Raw genomic sequence first — 8,204 nt, forward strand, 5'->3', positions numbered from 1 at the left:
GTCACCCACCTTGAATGATCTGCCACCCTTTTGTGAAGTATGCTGATTTTTCTGGGAGGCCTGATTTGCCTCCACCCTCCTTGCCAAATTTGGAAATGTCACGTCTGAATGAATTTGGAGGTGACGAACTGGAAGCAGCCAGTGTGATCCTCGTGGTGGTATTGAGGGAGGGGAGGGCAGGGGGAGAAGAGGCCATGTTATAGGACAATAGGAAAACGGACAGCCTATGGCTCAATAGCCAGTCTGTTTGCTTCCTCAGAATTTTTTTAGAGTTTGTACAGTCCTTTCTGCAAACCCAGTGGATGCAGGGTGATATGGGGCCATCCTGGCATTGCAAATTCCATTTGCCATAATGAAATATTTAAATTGTTCCCAGTAATGAAGGGTGCCATTATCAGTCACAATGGGGCTGGTTTAGCACAGGGCTAAATCACTGGCTTTTAAATCAGACCAGCAGCACGGTTCAATTCCCATACCAGCCTCCCCAAACAGGCGCCGGAATGTGGCGACTAGGGGCTTTTCACAGTAACTTAATTTGAAGCCTACTTGTGACAATAAGCGATTTTTTCTACTACTTCTTCTTCAATGACTTCCGGCAGGCCGCGTAAAGCATCCACAGTGGCTGCCGAGGTCGTAACTCCCATTTCATGTATGGATACCCATTTGGAATGAGCATCTACCAAGACAAAGAACATCTTGCCCAAGAAAAGGGCCTGCAGTCGATGTGCACTCTGGTCCATAGGCGGCCTGGCCATTCCCAGGGGTGGAGACTGGCCGAAGGAGGTAACAATTGTTGAGTCTGGCAGGGGATGCATTACCATACTACTTTCTCAACAGCTTTATCAATTCCCAGCCACGAGAACTTTGAGTCAGAAACCCCAATTTTGTTTGGCCCAGATGGGCGCTATATAATTCTTGTCAGAGAGGACCCCCTTGCTGGGGGTGAAATGACAGCTCGAGAGCCGCATTACTCCATCCTCCCAGGTTAGGTTGTTACTGCGGGTTAAGTACAGCCTCAGCTGTTTGGGCGCGTGCAAACTGTTTGCATCATCCATTTCACTTTGGACAATACTGAACCTTGCTGGGTCCAATTTCATGTACGTCTGGACGACACCAGCAATGTGCCCAAGAAGTTCAGCGCCGAGATGATTTCTTGGGGTACTTTAAGCAAGGGGCGTCTACTCAATGCGTCCACATTGGAGATTTGGGTGCCAGGAAAATATAGCTGTAGGCAGCAATGTCCAATGTTGCAACCTGAAGACGATAATTGTGGTATTGGCTTGACCTCTGACCCAATAGCAGCTTATGGTCAGTCATTACTACAAATTGCCGTTCGTAAACATATTGGTGAAACTGACAGTTAATTTTTGATGTGGGCGTAATCTTGCTCAGCTTCTGAGAGAGTCCTTGAGGCAAACGCACCTGATTCTGGGATAGAACTGCCCCTAGCCCGTATGGCGACATGTCACATGTGGCAACAATTGGCTCCCCCGGCTTGACATGAACTAAAATGTTCAAATATTGCAGGGCTCATTTTACAAACGTTCTCTTGCTACCCCATCCATTGCCACCATTGGTGCTTCCGTAGCACTTTGTGGGGAGGTTTGACCTAATAGTTCACCATTCCCAGGAAGGATTTCAGCTCAGCCTCATTCCCGGTTGCTGGGACCTCTCATATGGCTTTCTCTTCGAGTGCATGTAGACCTGGGGCATCCACCTGGAACCCCAAAATTCTTTGGCATCTGTAGGCTGGCTGGTAATTCCTCACGTCTAAGGTGGACGGTGGACTCCCCCCACCCCCCCGTGAAACTCTTCATACCTCTTCAAAGCGTGACATGTGCTCTTAGTGAATAGCTCCGGTGGCGAAAACATTGTTGCGGTAGACCACCACTTTTGGGATACCCTGAAGGGGGTTTTCCATGGTGTGCTGGAAAATAGGACAGGCCGAGCAAATTCCAAAAGGTAGCCTTGTGTACACAAGTAGGCCCTTATGTGTGATCCTAGCAAACATTTGAGACTCAGACTTTGTTTAATTCAAACTGCAGGTACATGTGCCTGAAGTCCAGCTTGGAGTAGGTGAGGCCTCCAGCCAGCTGGGCATAGAGGTCCTTGATTCGGGGACCTATCCACCTGGGTGGCCCGATTCACTGTGAGCTTGGCCAGCTTATTGTCCCCACATATTCTTATTGATTGGGAGTGACACGGTGGTACAGTGGTTAGCGCTGCTGCCTCACGGCGCTGAGGACCCGGGTTCGATCCCGGCCCTGGGTCACTGTCCCTCTGGAGTTTGTACATTCTTCTCGTGTCTGCGTGGGTCTCACCCCGACAACACAAAGATGTGCAGGGCAGGTGGATTAGCCACACTAAAAAAAAGTTGATTGGTCTGGCTTCAGCACGGGAACTACGGGGGATGCCCACTCGGAAAATTGCACTGATTATTATTCCCAGTTCCTATGATCGATTTAGCTCAGCTTTGACCTTTTGATGCAGGGGATAAAGGTCTGGTCCGGCCCTAAAAAAAAATGTTGGTGTTGCGTCTGCAACAAAGACTTTGGTCTTCACGCTATTGATCCGGCCTAACTCTTGCGGAACGCATCCTCGTAACTTCGCTATACATTTTGAAAAAGGCTGTTTTCAGTTTTTAAAGGTTTCCAGCCAATTTGGTTTTAATTCACTGTAACTAGTCCCTTCCCCATCATGCTTGGTCTGTGCCCTTCTATGACACTCAAAACGCAGCTGGCCCTCTTGTTTTTTAAGCAACTGGCGGTCCCCATGTTGGTTGACAGCTTGGCTGTTGTGCTACCCAAATTCAGGGTCTGACCTTGTTCTGGAATATAATCAAATATTTGCTCCCCACAACCATAAGCCTGTACCAATCTCCATCTTCAATGAATTGGATTGGATTTGTTTATTGTCACGTGTACCGAGGTACAGTGAAAAGTATTTTTCTGCGAGCAGCTCAACAGATCATTAAGTACATGGGAAGAAAAGGGAATAAAAATACATAATAGGGCAACACAAGGTACACAATGTAACTACATAAGCACTGGCATCGGATGATGCATACAGGGTGTAGTGTTAATGAGGTCAGTCCATAAGAGGGTCATTTAGGAGTCTGGTAACAGCGGGGAAGCTGTTTTTGAGTCTGTCCGTGCGTGTTCTCTGACTTCTATATCTCCTGCCCGATGGAAGAAGTTGGAAGAGTGAGTAAGCCGGGTGGGAGGGATCTTTGATTATGCATGTGGAGGAAGTGTTGTTGTTCATTCTTACTGATTGTGGTCTGTTGGTCATAAAATTGAGGTTCCAGTTGCAGTGGGGAGCCAAGTCCTAGGTTTTAGAGCTTTGATACGAGCTTGGCTGGGATTATGGTGTTGAAGGCGGAGCTGTAGTCAATAAATAGGAGTCTGATGGCTATGGCTGTTTAGCACAGGGCTAAATTGCTGGCTTTGAAAACAGACCAAGGCAGGCCAACAGCACGGTTCAATTCCCGTATCAGCCTCCCCGAACAGGCGCTGGAATGTGGCGACTAGGGGCTTTTCACAGTAACTTCATTTGAAGGCTACTTGTGACAATAAGCGATTTTCATTTCATGTAGGAGTCCTTCCTGTCGAGATGCTCTCGGGATGAGTGTAGGGCCTGGGAAATGGCGTCTGCTGTGGATCGGTTGCGACGGTATGCGAATTGCATTGGATCAAGGCGTTCTGGGAGTATGGAGGTGATGCGCTTCATGATCAACCTCTCAAAGCACTTCATTACGGCTGACGTCAGGCCACCGGACGGTAGTCATTGAGGCACGTTGCCTAGTTCTTCTTTGGCACCGGTATAATGGTGGTCTTCTTGAAGCAAATGGTTTCCCATTTGGTTTCAGAATTATTTCTATTGGGGCGGTCATATTTACTTTGATGACATTCTGATGGTCCATTTTGTGCTCCTCCTCTGAACTCTTCCCCAGTTGGATCATTGGTATCTGTGGATTGAGGCTGCTTTTTGTTTTGCATCAGCAACAAGCCTAGATTATGGCCTCCTTGATTGCATCAAAAACAGGCAAACACATGACAATGGCAAGCTTCGTGGGGTGGTCTCCCCTGCATTGATAGCAATCCACCTCTGTCTTGGGCTAACAACCCGCCTTGGACTAAAGATCCATTGTTTTCCTGGTCTCTGACTTCAATCCAGTCCTGAGGACCGTGTCTGGTTGATCTCGTCATGTGCCATGCAGCCATATGGTCCCTTTACTGATTCACTTCCCCTTCCTGCAAGCTTTGGAGCTCAAATGCCCCTTTTCCGCCGCACTCGTTGCCTGAGCTACCTCAGCAGCTCTAACGTAATTTTAGTTTCCGGCCAGGTGTCTTTGTATGCTGAGATTGTTAATTCCGCACACTAGACAGTTGCACAGCATACTGCACCAAACTCAATGCTCAGCCGTTTGGCGGAGCCTGGCGTCGAAGCAGGAGATGGACTTTTCTGGGTCCCTAACGGCAGAGTTGAATTTGTACTGCTGTAGGATGATCAAGGCCCTGGTGTTAAAATTTTCCTTGACCAACGGAATTAACCGCTAAGACTAACATCAAACTGTTTACTTTGTCACCAATGTGGTGACCCAAGACAATAACAGGCATCCAGTAACAAAGGGGGTTGATAGTTGCAAAGGCAATTATAAATAGGCACAGAGCAATGATCGCTTGATCTGGTCGCTCCTGTTTATAGGTCCACACTGCGAGAGCGCTGGTCCCAGGGCTTTCTCACTTGGCCACCTTTGTAAACCCACCTCTCATTTCACCTTCAGGCAACTTAGCCCCACAATATTCTCGCAAATCCACTCCTTCAAAAATAACCTATTCTTCCTTGGGGGTTAGTCACCGCACCGATCCTTCTCCGACCATTGCTCAATGCCCGGTTATTTGCACACCTACATGGACATACAAATTAGAAGCAGTAGAAGGCCATTCGGCCCATCAAGCCATCTCTTTCAATAAGACCTCAACTGATTAGATTGAGGCCTCAACTCCAGATTCCCACTACCACCTATAAGCTGACTCCCTTCTTGGTCAAATATCTATCTACCTCAAAAATATTTATTGACCCTGCCTCGCCACTCTCTGGGAAAGAGTTCCAAAGATTCACAACCCTCTTAAGAGAAAAGCATTAAAACAGGAATTTTAAATATTTTTAAACTGTGTCCCCAAATTCTAGCCTCGCCCCCAAAGTGAAATATCCTTTCAGCACCCACCCTGTCAAAGTCCCCTCAGGACCTTGTATGTTTCAGTATGATGACCTCTCATTCTCGGTTCACTTAACTCCACACTTCTTAGACACTCTTTCTGCCCAATTCCCTGGTTATCTGGACTGTAACTTGTGGTTTAGGAAGCCTGCCTCTTTGCACTTCTCATCCTGTCCAGTCTTCCGTCTGGCAGAGTTGAGAGATGTTAGGGGCTGGTTTAGCACAGTGGGCTAAATAGCTGGCTTGTAATGCAGAACAAGGGGTCAATTCCCATACCAGCCTCCCCGAACAGGCGCCGGAATGTGGCGACTAGGGGCTTTTCACAGTAACTTCATTGAAGCCTACTTGTGCCAATAAGCAATTATTATTATTCCGCGAGATCCTGTCTCCAACTGTCCACAAATTCAGCCAGATCTAAAATTTAAAAGCTTCTCTAACGTACAAGGCCACAGTTGCTAAGCAAAACCACATACCACTGCTGGCCTATTTATTTACTCTTTACACCATAGCCCTCTCTAAGCACATGAGAAACCCAGTTGAAACTTAACCAAACCTCACACATACCAGCAGGAATTAAACTATAGGTTTTACCTTTCTAGGCACAGAAACATTAAATAAAACGCATTTGAAACTATACCTTATTTCTAATGTTTCCCAATACAAATCTTTTAAACTTTCATTTTCCTAACATCCTTCAAGTCATTGATATAGATTATAAATAGTTGAAGTCCCAAGACTGATTGTTGTGGCATTTGGTACGCCATATCTCGCCAACCCAAGAATGACCCACTTAGACCTACTCTTGGTTTCAGCTAGGTGACGAATTCTACGAGCTTTTATTTTGTTACTTCCTTAAAGAACTCCAATAAATTAGTCAAACATAATTTCCCTTTCACAAAACCATGTTAACTCTGCCTGATGGCATTGAGATTTTCTAATGCCCCACTCTAACCTCTTTAATATTCGATTCCAACAATTTCCTGTGACCGATGTTGAGCTAAATGGCCTGTAGTTTCCTGCTTCTGTACCTTTCTTGAATAAAAGAGTCACATTCGCTATTTTCTAATCCAGTGGGACCTTCACAGAATCTTGGAAAATTAGAATCAATGCATTGACTATCTCAGCAGCCACTTCTTTTAAAACTCTAGTACGTGGGGACTTGGCACACCTAAAACGTTTTTTAAACTATAGTTCCGAGTCCTAGACTCTCCAACCAGGGGAGTGAGATATTAAATTTCCCATAATATCTTGAAATCTTCAATCAAGTTATCACTTAAACTTCCACATTCCAGGTAAAACAACCCCTAGTTTATCCAATAGCTTCTTGTTGCTTAATCCTTGAGAATCTAGGTGAGTGCAGCTCCAAGAACACTGAAGACAATATCCAGGACAAAACAGCCTGCTTTATTGGTGCCCCATTATTCAACCTTCACTCCTTCCACCCACCAGCACAAAATGGCAACAGTGTATACTATCTACAAGATGCACTGCAGCAACTTGCCAAGGCTCCTTCGACGACACCCCCCTTGGTCAAGGGCAGCAGATGCAAGGGAACAACACTACCTACAAATCCCCCCCACCCCACAACATCCTGACTTGGAACTATATTGGCCACTGCATCACCGTCACTGGGTCAAATCTGGAAATACCTTCCTGACAACACTGGCTGTGGAAATACCTTCCTGACAACACTGTGGGTGTGGTTACACCACACAGGCTGCAACGGTTCAAGGTGGTGGCTCACCATCACCTTCTCAAGGGCAATTAGGGATTGGAAATAAATGCTGGCCGGGCCAGGGACACCCACATTCTATGAATGAGTTAAAGTACCATTCTGTCAAATCTAGATACAGACACAGAAACAAAATGTTCCATAGAATTCCTACAATGCAAGTGCAGAAGGAGGCCCTATGGCCCATCGAATCTGCACCAATCCTCTGCACGAACACTCTCTTTCGGGCCACTTGCATGGACTATTCCCGTAACCCCGTGCATTCATCATGGCCAATTCACCTAACAAGTGCATCTTTTGGGACTTGTGGGAGGAAACCGGAGCGCACGGAGCAAAACCACGCAGACACGGGGAGACTCCGCACAGACAGTGACCCAGCGGGGAATCGAACCTGCGAGCCTGGACCTGTGAGGCAACAGTGCTAACCACTGGTGAATAACCCTGACTCGCACAGGTTGCCCGATACACACACACACACACACACTTGGACAAAGTGCACAATGAGTGTGTAATCACATCCACACGGCCACCAGGAATTTTAAGAAGGGATGAGGAAAAGGTCAACTGTGTCTTTTATTGTGTACCAGAGGGAATTGGGGGGAGGGGCGGGGGGGAGAGAGGCCAGGCAGGACCCAGGGAGCCACGTTGGGGGAGGGGGGGCAGGCAGACCCCCGGGGGTGGGGGGCACGGGCCGGGGAGCCAGCCGGGGGGCAGCGCGGCCCATTGTCAGTGAAGCCAGCCGGCCGGCCGGCCGGCGCCATGTTGAGCGGAGCGGCCCCTCTGCCGATGCCGCCGGTCCGGAGCGGCGGGCCTCACTCCTTCCCTCCCTCACTCTGATCCCCTCACTGCCGCCTCCCTCACTCTCCCGCTGCATTTACTTACTTCCTGTTTTGAGGTCCGGGCACTTTGACAACGTCCGAGAGACCAGGATGACAAAATACCAGGATGGAGAGAGAGAGAGAGACTCCCAGCAGGCCCTGCACCGCCCCGCCGGAAACCCAAATACCTCACATCCGGCCCGGCTGCCCTGGCAACAGGGCCCGCACCGCCCCGAGCCCGACCCGGCGCCCGCACCCCGGCCCGAGCCCCCACCGCCCGGAGTCCGCCCCCCCCCCGGGTCTGCCGCACCCCCCCCCCGGTCCGGCACCAACCGCGCTCGGCGTTTCCAGCATCTTTACCGCACACCCAGAGCAAAAATCAAATGACTGCCGCGGTGGCAAACACCAGCGAAGGCCGCCCTGGATGAATGCA

General features: G+C 48.6%; 1 protein-coding gene across 2 annotated transcripts in view; it reads right to left on the bottom strand.

The window, feature by feature from the left end:
• dmtf1 (cyclin D binding myb-like transcription factor 1) overlaps positions 1–7,942 on the bottom strand; it is a 72,160-nt gene extending 64,218 nt beyond the window's left edge. For both annotated transcript variants that reach the window (XR_005462357.1, XM_038811969.1), the window contains exon 1: positions 7,836–7,942. The gene's annotated coding sequence lies outside the window, so the exon portion shown is untranslated. The remainder of the gene's footprint in view (positions 1–7,835) is intronic.
• Positions 7,943–8,204: the final 262 nt, after the last annotated feature.

The sequence above is a fragment of the Scyliorhinus canicula genome, chromosome 11 (genome assembly GCF_902713615.1).
Source record: "Scyliorhinus canicula chromosome 11, sScyCan1.1, whole genome shotgun sequence".
NCBI classification, from domain to species: Eukaryota; Metazoa; Chordata; class Chondrichthyes; order Carcharhiniformes; family Scyliorhinidae; genus Scyliorhinus; species Scyliorhinus canicula.